At 50.5% G+C, this 12657-nt stretch overlaps 1 pseudogene; it reads left to right on the plus strand.

Moving 5' to 3' along the window:
• Window positions 1-7992: 7992 nt before the first annotated feature.
• LOC103722722 lies at window positions 7993-10254 on the plus strand (annotated as a pseudogene).
• Window positions 10255-12657: the final 2403 nt, after the last annotated feature.

Consider the following 12657-nt stretch of genomic DNA (forward strand, 5'->3'; position numbering starts at 1 on the left):
TCGGGAGATTCCGCTCGTTGGTCGGCCAAGGCTGGCGCAAGCCGAGGCGACCGGTCGGGGCTTCAGGCTAGTCTGCTCCCGGGATGATCATCGGGTTAGCCTGGCATCTAAGGGCCGAGCCTCGGGAGATTCCGCTCGTTGGTCGGCCAAGGCTGGCGCAAGCCGAGGCGACCGGTCGGGGCTTCAGGCTAGTCTGCTCCCGGGATGATCATCGGGTTAGCCTGGCATCCGAGGGCCGAGCCTCGGGAGATTCCGCTCGTTGGTCGGCCAAGGCTGGCGCAAGCCGAGGCGACCGGTCGGGGCTTCAGGCTAGTCTGCTCCCGGGATGATCATCGGGTTAGCCTGGCATCCGAGGGCCGAGCCTCGGAAAATTCCGCTCGTTGGTCGGCCAAGGCTGGCGCAAGCCGAGGCGACCGGTCGGGGCTTCAGGCTAGTCTGCTCCCGGGATGATCATCGGGTTAGCCTGGCATCCGAGGGCCGAGCCTCGGAAAATTCCGCTCGCTGGTCGTGCGCCTGTCGCTTGCCGTCCGACGGGATTTCTCCATGGCCAGCTGCGATTGTATTTCTCCTCCTCTCCAAGCGTCGCCTGGGGAACACCAGATGGGCATTAAGTGCTAATTAAGGGGTTACCTGGAAAATCGGATCGCCAGTTGCTGCTTGCGAGGAGTGTCAGTTAAGCGGCCGCGATACGCGCGTTCTTCGAGGCGGATGCGGCCTGGGGCGCGAGCGGAGATACGTGGACCAAGGGGTACAGGCCACCCGGAGTGTCCTGCACAAAAAATGCGATTAAGGAGAATGACGCTTAGGAAATCGCTGGAAGATACGCCTCGAGAGCCGGATCGGCTCCGGATTCAATGCGCCCGCATTTATTGGAGCCACCCGTATCGGAACGACCGGGGGGCCGCAGTTTGGCTATAAATATAGGTGCAGGTGCGATGGAGCCTGCCAAGCCGGAGCTGTTCAGGTTGCCATGGATCGTGGGCCTCCTCTCCGGCGCATGGTTGAAAGACCCCTGCCGAAGGAACGGGAATGAGTGCTTGCACCTTCCGGACGTAATTCTGCATGGTCGGGTTCCGGGCTTCGAACTCCCCACGGACCTGCCCGACCACCAGCTGGAAGTCGGTGAAGACCTTCAGGCGCCGGATGCCGAGCTCCTTGGTGAGTTTGAGTCCCGTGACTAGGGCCTCATACTCCGCCTCGTTGTTGGTCACTGGAAATCCGAACCTCAAGGCATACTCGGCTATCACTCCATCAGGGCTGGTGAGGACCAGCCCGGCCCCTCCACCTTCGGGGTTCGACGACCCATCGATGTGAAGCGTCCAAATCGGAGGTCGAGGCTGGGTGTTTCCGGCGACCTAGGTTCCGCCTCCTGCACCGTGCACTCAGCGAGGAAATCCGCGAGCGCCTGGGCCTTGATGGCGGGTCGGGGCTGGTAGCGGATGTCGAACTCACCAAGTTCTACTGCCCACTTCACCAGCCGTCCCGCATTCTCAGGATTGCTGAGGATCTGCCGCAGCGGTTGATCGGTCAAGAGGGTGACAGAATGGGCCTGGAAATAGGGGCGAAGCCTCCTGGTCGCGGTCAGCAGCGCGAAGGCGATCTTTTCAGCCTTCGTATACCGCGTCTCGGCATCCCGTAGGACCCGGCTGATGTAGTACACAGGCTTCTGGAGCTTTGCCTCTTCCCGAACCAGTACCGCACTGACTGCGGTTGGGGAGACCGCCAGATAGAGGTAGAGCATCTCCCCTTCTTGCGGCTTGGACAGCAGGGGAGGAGACGCCAAGTATTCCTTGAGCTGGTCGAATGCTGCTTGACATTCGGCCGTCCAGAGGAAGTCTTTCGGGTGTTTCAACACCTTGAAGAAAGGTTGGCAGCGTTCGGCCGATTTTGCCACAAATCGTCCGAGCGCGGCGACCCTCCCAGCGAGCTCCTGAACCTCCTTCACTTTGGTCGGAGGGGACATATCTTGGATGGCCTTGATTTTGTCCGGGTTGGCTTCGATCCCCCGCTGGTTGACAATGAAACCGAGGAACCTCCCGGCCGAAGCGCCAAAGGCGCACTTCGCTGGGTTCAGCTTCATGCAAAACTTCCGCAGGGTGGCGAAAGTCTCCTCCAGATCCGCGATGTGCTGGTCTGCATGGCGGCTCTTTACCAGCATATCGTCCACGTACACCTCCATGTTCCGGCCGATTTGCTCTTCGAAGATTTTGTTGACGAGGCGCTGGTAAGTGGCGCCAGCATTCTTCAGACCGAAGGGCATTACCTTGTAACAGTACAGCCCCCGGTCTGTTATAAAGGCAGTTTTCTCCTCGTCCTGTGGAGCCATCATTATCTGGTTGTAGCCGGAGAAGGCGTCCATGAAAGACAGCAGCTGATATCCGAAAGTCGCGTCGACCAGTTGGTCTATCCGCGGAAGCGGAAAGCTATCCTTGGGGCATGCCTTGTTCAGGTCGGTGTAGTCGACGCACATCCTCCACTTTCCGCTCGCCTTCCGGACAAGTACGACATTTGCCAGCCATTCGGGGTAGCTGACCTCCCTTATGAATCCTGCCTCCAAGAGCTTGTCTACCTCCTGGTCGACCACTCGGATCCGATCCGGGGCACAGTGTCTCTTCTTCTGCTTTACTGGTCGGTGGGTTGGGTCGACGTTGAGGGCGTGAGAAATGACCTCCGGGTCGATCCCAGGTACATCGGCCGCCGACCAGGCAAATACATCGGCGTTGGCTCGGAGGAATTCCACCAACCGAGCCCGAGCTCCCGGGTCGAGATTGGTGCCGACCCGGACCGTCCGGTCCGGGCGACCTTCCTCGAGGGGAACTTCGATCACACCTTCGGCCGGCTCCCCGTGCCGCAAGGCCACCTCGTCCCTGGCGTCGAGGGACTCGACGCTTAAGGCTTCTACGGGCTTCTTCCCTTTGAGAGTTGCTAGGAAACATTGCCTTGCGGTCGGTTGGTCACCTCGGACCTCTCCAATCCCGGCCGCCGTGGGGAACCGCATGAGCAAGTGGTATGTTGAGACCACCGCGCGAAGGGCGTTCAGTCCGGGTCGTCCGAGGATAGCGTTGTAGGCCGAGGGAACACGGACAACCAAGAACCCGAGCCGCACCGTGGCTTCTGCGGGTGCAACGCCCGCAGTCACAGGCAGCTCAACGACACCTTCGGCCGAGACAGCGTCTCCAGTGAATCCTATGAGGGGGGTGGATGTTTTGTGCAACAATTGTCTGGACAAGCTCATCTTTTGGAAGGCCTCGTAAAACAAAATATCAGCTGAGCTTCCACTATCCACAAGAACACGCCTTACATCATAGTTTGCCATAGTGAGGGAGATCACCATGGCGTCGTCGTGGGGGGTCTGAACCCCCTTTACATCTTCATCACAAAAAGTGATTACATTACCGACCCTCTGCCTCTTTGCGACGGCTGCCCCTGATGCTTCAGTCGAGCCCCCTGCGTTCCTCTCGGGCCGGGGGCAGCCCCCAGTGATAGTATGGATCACGCCCGCGATGGGTCAATTCTGCTCCCGAGGCTCCGGAGGGGCCGGGTCGGCCGGACGCGAGTCTGCGGGGGGACGTCGGTCGTTCACATATCGACCGAGACGCCCTCGGCGGATGAGAGCCTCGATCTCGTCCCGAAGCTGGAAGCAGTCTTCGGTGTCGTGGCCGTGGTCTCGGTGGTACTCACAGTACGCCCGAGAGGGCCTCCTCCCAGGGATCTTCTTCATCTGTCTCGGGACCGGGAGGTCCTCCCGTCCCTTGATTTCCATGAGGATCTGGGTCCGGGGAGTCAGGAGAGGAGTGTACCGGTTGAAACGTCGGGGCGGAGAACGAGGGCGTAGGGCGCCGTGGTTCCTCGCCGGCGACAGGCTTCTGCGCCGACGTTGAGGCGTCGGGCTCCTCCTCTGGCGTGCCTCTTTTCGCCTTTTCTTCCCGAGCTTTGGAGGGATCTCGGCGGCCTCCTTGCTCCGGTGGGCGGCCGCCTCCTCGGCGTCCGCATACTGGTTCGCCCGGGACAACAGCTCCGGGAAGCTCCGCGGCAGGCGTTTGTCCAGGGAGAAGGTGAGTCTGCCCTTTCGGAAGCCACGCTTCAGGGCTGAAAGAGCCACCTCCTGGCTCAGGTTCCGGACTTCCAGCGTAGCCTTGTTGAAGCGGGTAAGATAATCCCGCAAGCTTTCTCCCTCGTTTTGCCGGATATCGAAGAGGGAGTCGGAGACCAGTCGCCGCCGGCTACTGACGGCGAAATGGGTGATGAAGAGGCGAGTAAACTGGTCGAAGGACTGGATTGAGTTAGCCTCCAAGCCGGCGAACCACGCCCTTGCCGGGCCACGGAGGGTCGCTGGGAAGGCCTTGCAGAGGAGAGGATCTGATGCTCCGTGGAGGAGCATAAGAGTCCTGAAACTCTCGACGTGATCTCACGGGTCCGCCGCCCCGTCATAGGGCTCGATCGCCGGCATTTTAAACCCCGGCGGATTCGGGGTCCGCAGGATCCTCGAGGCAAGCGCCGGCTGGGAGGAGATCTCCAAGTCGGCGAAGGAATCTTTGGAGTGGCCCTTCAGGACCTGGAGTTGTCGGTGGAGATCGTCCACCCACCGGTCCAGAGAGCGCGACCGATGGGTGGGAGACAAGGAGCACCGAGAGGGGGACCGACTGGAGCGCGGGTTCCTTGAGGACTGGGGGGTCTGGGAACGCGCCCGGGCCCGCCTCTCGTACCCCGCGCAGCTCCGATGGGAAGGTCCCGGCAGAATGGACCGTGCTCGAGAGTCTTCTTCGCGCCGGCACTCCTCCCCATGGGAGAGGAAGGAGCGCGGGTTGAGGAGGACAGGTGAGCGCTCAGGGAGCAGCGGCTCCTGGGCCCGCTGCGGCGCCCGAGACATCACACCCTGCAGGTTCTGCACTGCCTCCGCGAGGGTGCGAACCTGCTGGGCTAACTGGTTGAACTGAGCGGCTTCGACCATCTGAATGGGGGGTGGAACGGTGGAGTGTTGCTGAGAATGTGTTGGAGACGCAGCGGCCTCCCGGCCGGAGGCGCGAGAGGCCCCGCGACCGGAGGCATTGGAAGCTCCACGACCACCTCGCCGTGCCATTACGATCGCTCTAAGATTCGGTCCCTTCCTCTAGCGCCAACTGTTGCTGGTGGTCCAAACCGAGAACGATTGGCACAGCGGTGTGAACGGGGTTCCGTCTGAGTCGCCTTGGTTGGTGTTGATCACGCTCCACTTTCCACCGGAAAACCTGCAAGCAAGCCTCGCACCACCACTGGGGTAGTGGGGGCCCTCCGACGATCAAGTCAGAGGAGATTGGAGGAGAAGGAGAGATAATTGCAGGTAGTAGGAGAATGCTCTGGAAGTTCTTGCTTACCTCCCCCCTTCTCCCCCCAGCCGCATATATACCAGGCTGGGGGGTCCTTCTGGGGGTTTGGGAATCGTGTGGCACGATGGAGTTGCCACTGACATGGCCGTTACTGGGCGTCGTGGGGTAGCGCTGGGTACGGCCATGACAGGGCGTAGTGGAGCTCCGCTTTGTACGGCTGTTACAGGAGATCGTGGAGCAGCGCCGGATACGACCGTTGTAGGGAGTAGTGGAGCAGAAGGTCGCGGCGTGCTTCAGGGGAACAGCCTGTCGTTGTCGAGAGATTGCCGACTCGGGGTCGGATTGCTGGATCAAGGGGCAGCCGACTCGGGGTCGGGCTGCGAAGCCGAAGATATCCGACTCGGGGTCGGGTTACTGGATCAAGGGGCAGCCGACTCGGGGTCGGGCTGCGAAGCCGAAGATATCCGACTCGGGGTCGGGTTACTGGATCAAGGGGCAGCTGTAGTCTTCTTGGACGCGCGTGTCGGTCACGTGGGGCATGGTGGCTGAGTTCCCCCGTAACAAATAGTATATCATTATATTAATATCAAAAAAAATATTTTAAAAAATAATCTAGCTTTTATATCTATTTCATATTATATTTCAAGACTAGCTGAGAAAAGGAGAAAAAATTATATCCAGTGCATCACATGGGTTATAGGCTAGTTTCGTACTGGTATCATGAATGGTGTTTGTATATTTACAAATCCTAACTTATAAACATGATACTTACCCAAAAATGAATCTAGATAAACAACTTACCATCATGACATCATAACAGTCACCGCAAGAATATCAAATTAACCATGCGTTCCCGACCTAAAAAGGGTTTCCATGGCGTGGCTTCCGTAAGACAATCAAAAACTAAAATGTTATAATGAAACAATTTGCCCTGCATGCAGAAACTAAAACCCTCGACAGCATCCCGGCACGCCTAAGTGATAGTTTATGCCGATGCGTTTTTGTGTTGGTAAAATAACATACACCGACACTTTAATAAGTGTCGGAAAATTTTTGGTTTAGCCAATGCTTTCATGTTGCATCGGTAAAAAATTTTTCCACTCAAATATCGTCGACGCTTTTTCTAGCATCGGTCGATAATTTACCGACACTAATAAGCACCGGTAAAAGCTATAAAAAACGCCGATAAAAGATACTATTTTTGTAGTGAAATAGTATCCAGCATCGATAAGCTAAACGTTCGCGTAGCTTAGCTCGAAAATCCAGGTCTCGACCTTAAGAAAAGCTCCACGTTCTCAATATTTCCGTGCATGCACCATAGAGAGACGATATGGGGCCCAACATGGCTTAACTTCAAAGGACACTAATTTATCTCCCCAAATACAGAATCCAGTATGAATCTTCACATATTTCTAGTGTATAATACAATGAAAAACATCGAGATCCCTGCTTATCTAGTAGACCTTGGCCTTATTTCTTTCTTTTTTAGACAGAAAGAAAAAAAAAGACAAGCTAAATGGAACATGCATGTACGTTGCATTTACGCTTAGGTAGTGACATGCTTTGGTTGACTAATCATCCGGGTATCTGCATCTCATTTTAGTTACTTTAGAATGTACCAACATTTGAACCATGACGCGAACCATTTATATCTCATTGCACAAGTGTCATTTCCGAAATCTTGCAAAATACTGTTTTGGTCATGGACAAACAAACCTTGTTCTAGGTCTGTCTTGATTATAAGGTACTCAACTTGAATACTGGTGGAGTCTACGAACAAACACTTATGACCAAGATACACCATTTATGTACTAAATTTTATACCAATATCATTCTATTATAGTATCGGTATGTGGTATGTATGAGATGGCGAGGTGTACTTGATGGGGAGAATATTAGTTATCATGTTCTCAGATTGTTCCAACCTCCCTGATTTTGGCACTGACTGAGGTGAATAACCTTGGTATTGGGCGATGTATTCTGCTGGTCGGACCGACCGTGGAATAATGCAAGATCATTGAAAGGGTTGCAATTATGGTACAACAACTGATCGTGCTGGGGCAAAAATACACAATCAATGCAATTGTAGATATATCATAAGGAGTTGTTACCATGCATTAAGCGAATAAGGCTAGCTGTCGCCATACAATTATCGTACCTTTCGACAAATAAGATAACGAGTACTCACCCCATCCTATATATAGGAATGACGGGGGCACTCTTTAGTAAACACTCTTTCGCTCTCGCCTGGCCTCTCTCTTTTTCTCCCATTGATACTCTAGATTTTCACTAACTTAAGCATCGGAGAGTCCCCTGCTAGAAATCTTTGGGCAAATGAACTTTCTTGCAGGTCGTGCTCGCCTTTCGAAGTAGCGACATTGGTCCATCAGTGTCTTAAAGCTACTCCTTAACTCTTGATCAACCTGCTTTCATCTCGAATCAGACCGACCTTGACAGAGCTCGGATGGTGACCGACCTTAGCTCGGATTCTAGCAGCAACAATACTGAATATCAGTATAGTATGAAACTATATACCGATTTGGTATCAATATGGCATAAGATGTTTGGTATGATATGGCTACGATGCATGTATTAAATTTTGCTCACTATCGTCATCCACACACAAGCCGCATGTAGTCATACTATTTTTGGGCCATTATTTTTCGAGCTTAAGAACGTCACGTTCATGGTCCATCCCCGGCTTCCACCACATGTTAGAGCTGGTATGCGGAGCAGACCCCTTTCTTCTTCCCGTGATATCAGCGAGCTACGGGAATTATACTCTCCAATGCGCCCCTGGAAAAACGAATGATGGGAATTATATCGTGGTCCGAGAAATAATCGAAACAACTCCCGAGGAGGATCCCGGCCCTTGGCACGCGGCGCAGCCTCGGAGATTTTTGACGGTCGGTTTCCCACAGGTTGAACGTTTGGCTGTAATTAATTACTTCAAAACGTCGCTTTAGCTTAGCTTCTCCCCGACATCGCGCCAAAATCCGTGCTTAAACTACTCCCAAAATATCCGCTTCGAGGTCGCTCGGACGAGATCCCCTCTCCTTCAGCGGCAGCTTCGCTTTCGGAAAAGTTCGGTCCCCTCCTACATCCCCGCACGCGCGCTGGGTCCTGACCTGATAATTAAACAAATAAAAAAAATTATTTGATTAGAGTTTTCAAAAAAATATATATTTTTATACCAATAAAACTTTTATATTTTATAAAAAAATTACAAAAAAGAGAAAAGCTACTTTTTTTTTACCGAATAAAAATTAATTTTTTAAAAAATTATTCTTAAGTCATTAAAATTTTTAAATAAGTTACTTTTCTTTATTAAAAGTATAGTGGATATTTGACCAAAAATTTTTTTTTAAAAAAAAAAATGTTCAACCAAATATAAGCCTAAAAAGGGAGAGAAAAGAGGCTAGTCTAGTTGCAGCAGAGTTTCTTGACATCCATGATGTGACCATGACGTATGTAATACGCTATGTGTTGTTATTGATTTGTTCATTTTTATTTTATATAGTTAAAATGCTTTAAAGAATATTCAATTCTAAATACTTTGTAAATTAAAATTAAATTTAAACAAACATGAAATTTGTAGCTTTTGCTCGTGTATGAAATGAAAACAAAATTTTAACTTCGGCAAGATTTCTAATTTAGAACATCTAAAATAGTTAAATTTCATCTACATATATATTGAAATATCTAGATTAAGTTGGATAGTTTGGAATTAAGAATTAAATAGTTTATAGTTTGAGACTGCATTAACTCATCATGTAACTAACTAGTATTTTATATACTAAAAATGATCACAACACTCGTTGGAGATATTGGCGAACTTTTGCAAGCCAGGAGCTACCATTTTATCATATCATGTTGATTTTTTTGTTAGAAATATTACCATCCAAAATATTGTACTTCCACAAAAAATTAGATTTTTTTTGTGTCTACTAAAGATGTCACAGGGTATTCTACCTAAGGTTGAAAATGGGTCGGGTTGACCCGTGACGCGACCCAACCCACTTAAACCCAACCCAATCCAATTTAGAGGATCCGCGGAGCCAAGTCAAGTCCTAAAATTAGACCTATTCTATTTTTCGGATCAAGTTTGGGTTTACTAATTATCGATCTGCCCCGGATCTGACCCGTTATTTTTTGGGTCAATTTTGGATTGTTTACTCAACGACCTGATCCGACCCGACCCAAAATCGGATTACCCGTTTGGGCCTGTAGCCCCACATGCCTTAGCTGCAAACAAGGGAACTCGGATTACTGGGTCACTCGGCCATTCGTCGGCATCGCTCGCTCGGGTTCGATCCTCAGGCTACTTTAAGCCTTCAACTCTTCAAAGGTTTCAGGCTTTTACTCTTTCAACCAAGACTCGAGGCTCATTCGACATTTCGACTTTTCCTTTCAAGACTTTCGGTTTCCATTGTTGCCTCTCTCTCGATCTCTTGATTCTCCATTGGTGCCTTCTCGAATCAAGCTCCCCTTTCGTGCTCGTGCATCGCCGCACACTCCCCACGCCGCCGCTTCTTGTCCTTCCGGCAGCTCAACGCCCTCACCGTCATCATCGTCCTCTTGGCCTCCAGCATGGTTGCAGCCGCCGACATCGCCTTTGCCCTCTTCTCCCTCGTCTACCTCCCCCTCCTCTCCTCCGCTGCTTTCCCCCCTCCTCCCTCCTCCACCGCTGCCCCCGATCCCTGGTCTTCAACGGCCGCAACCCCCTCCTCGCCGCCTACGTCTCTGTTCGCACCCTCCTCGGCCTCCTCCTCCCCATCACCTACATACTCGACAGCGTTTTGCCAGTGACAAGAAGGGCATCAAGGCTGCCGTTCCCCATGTCTTCCTCCTCGCTGCCCAGGTCTTCCTTGAGAATGTCACCTTCTCCGGCAGCTTCTCCCTCCCCATACGTGCTCGGACCAGACCCGAACCCGAATTTTTAGAGTAGGATTTGGGTTATACATAAATCTGACCTGACCCTAATGACCCGTTGTGTCAAATATTATAGCCGTGGACCTGACCCGATCCGACCCGACCTTCAATTGGGTCAGGTCTGTCCAAAATTAAGATCCAAACAAAAAACTGTTTCGGGGTCACTCAAGGCCTGATCCGATCTGACTTATTTGCATCCCTAGTTCTACTGTTATAACTTATTTCTACTGCTTAGATATTTTCTAGTAATTTCTTTGCACAATAATTATAACAAGTGACTATAATAAATATTATTAAAATATATTTCTTTTTTCAGGTAAAGAAACAGATAACCGAGAGCTACAGAACAGGGTGTCCCTGTGTTCTTTGTTACATGGTAAATTATGCTTTCCCCTTGCTTTCCTTTTCTAAGATAGTGTTAAGGATTATTTTAAATTCCCAAGTTCTTCGTTACGATGAAAATATTACGATAAAAACAAAGATGATAAATTATGCTGATGTGCATGTAGTTAGCAGTTGTGAAATTTGCTCAAGCAGATGCTCTCAATTTTTGAAAACATTAGCTTTCTAAAGGAAGTAAATCCAACACTATGCACTACATTACATCAAATAAATTTAACATTATTTGTATAGTTGGCTGCCCACTATATATCATCATGCTCCCTGGCTGGACGTATTGCTGTTTACCTCTTTTTTTTAAAAAAAAAAAGGCTTTAAGCCCTGTTTGTATCAGGAAAAAAAAATTATTTTCTCTTTTATAACTTAGCAAATTTTTTAACCCCAAAAATTACATTAATTTGGAAAAATCGGCTCCCTTGTTCGAGTATCTTTTGCTTTATTAATGCATATGACTATCTCCACCGTAACATCATGAAATTAAATGTTGTCGTGTACGAGCAAACATCTTCCAGCAAGTACTACTTTCGTCGAAGGTTGCGAGTCAACCACGCAATGTCAGGTCCATGCACCGAGTCGTCTGCAGCTCTCATCACCTAGATGCAGCTTGAGAGAAACGGCTCAAAATTATTCCTGCTCCTAATAAATTAAGATGATTACCATTGGGGTGGTAGTCCAATAAAAATATGGCCTTACTTCCAATCAAATAGTTACAAGTTTGAAACGCACAGGCGTCGATTAAATTATGGAGACCGGATGCTCCCTGTTCGGACACGGAATCTGAAAGGACGTATCACTCTGTTGGTAGCCTCGGTGGTGCCAGGTGTGACGTACTCACACATGGTATTTGTATCGGAGTTCAAAGGGATAACCGAGCCGGGCCCACGAGTAGGGAGGGTATGAGTAAAACCGGCTGGGATGCCCAACACACACGATCATTTCTGTCCGCTTCGAATATTTTTCTGGCGGGATGGAGGGCCCAGTGAGGACTGCTTCGCGGAAGTGGGCTTGTCCCTTCCTCCCCCCTTCTCTTTTTTTTTTAAGGCAAAAAAAAAAAAAGGAAGAGAAAGGTGATTTTAACAAATCTAGTGCACCTAGGGACCCCAAAGATTCCATGGACCACACCTAAAGAAAGACCAATCATAACCCACCCCTCAGGATTTCCCACCACTTTCCAATTCCCAACCACAACTAATAATCTTTTCAAATATTTTTTTCTTTTGGTATACCGGCAGCTCACAATAGTTTCGCATGAGCACTGCCTACTGAGTCAAGGGGCAAAATACTCCATAGATGTAGAAAAACAGATGCAAAGTAAGTCTAGAGAATCTTTTCAGAATGATGAGCAGTAAAGAAGCCGATCCGATTAGTTGCTTTGTTTGTTTTCCGGAACACATGCACAACCTAAAAGACATCACACTCTTGTAGCAGCTGCCAGGCGTCCTCAAGAAGCAGATGGTCAAACACCTCCGGCCCCTTTTGTGGAATCCACTTAATCATCTTCATTAAGTTTTCCTCTAGAATGATGCACCAGGCTCCAGAACTCGCCTCGTATAAGAGATACGCTTCCAAAGAGTTCTGATATACTTTTGCCTTATATTTTCACCACCATCATCTTAAAACTTTGGAGTCTACGCTATAGCGAGGCAAGGACCCCCGGAACCCGGTCATCGGCGCCGGCTGCCGCACGTAAACCGCGCGGGCGAGCGGTGTGGTGGACCGACGAGTGTGGATTCGGGGGACAGGCCGCCGACACGGACCGGCAGAAGGTCACATGGTTGTCCTTCCGGGGACCGACTACTCCCCGCTTCTGGAAAGTTGACTGGGCCCACCATACCGCTCCCCCGGCTCCCTTTCCCTTTCCACCCTTTTCTTTTCCGTTTCTTCTGGCTTAGCCAGTGCCCGGCTGGCCGCCACCATCCAGACCCAGAAACAACGCGTTCCCTCAAATCATACTCTTGATTCCAATAAATAAATGTTCTCGTTCACATTGAACATATACATGAATATACATTGCTGTCTG

Source organism: Phoenix dactylifera, unplaced genomic scaffold (genome assembly GCF_009389715.1).
Source record: "Phoenix dactylifera cultivar Barhee BC4 unplaced genomic scaffold, palm_55x_up_171113_PBpolish2nd_filt_p 000480F, whole genome shotgun sequence".
Taxonomy (NCBI): domain Eukaryota; kingdom Viridiplantae; phylum Streptophyta; class Magnoliopsida; order Arecales; family Arecaceae; genus Phoenix; species Phoenix dactylifera.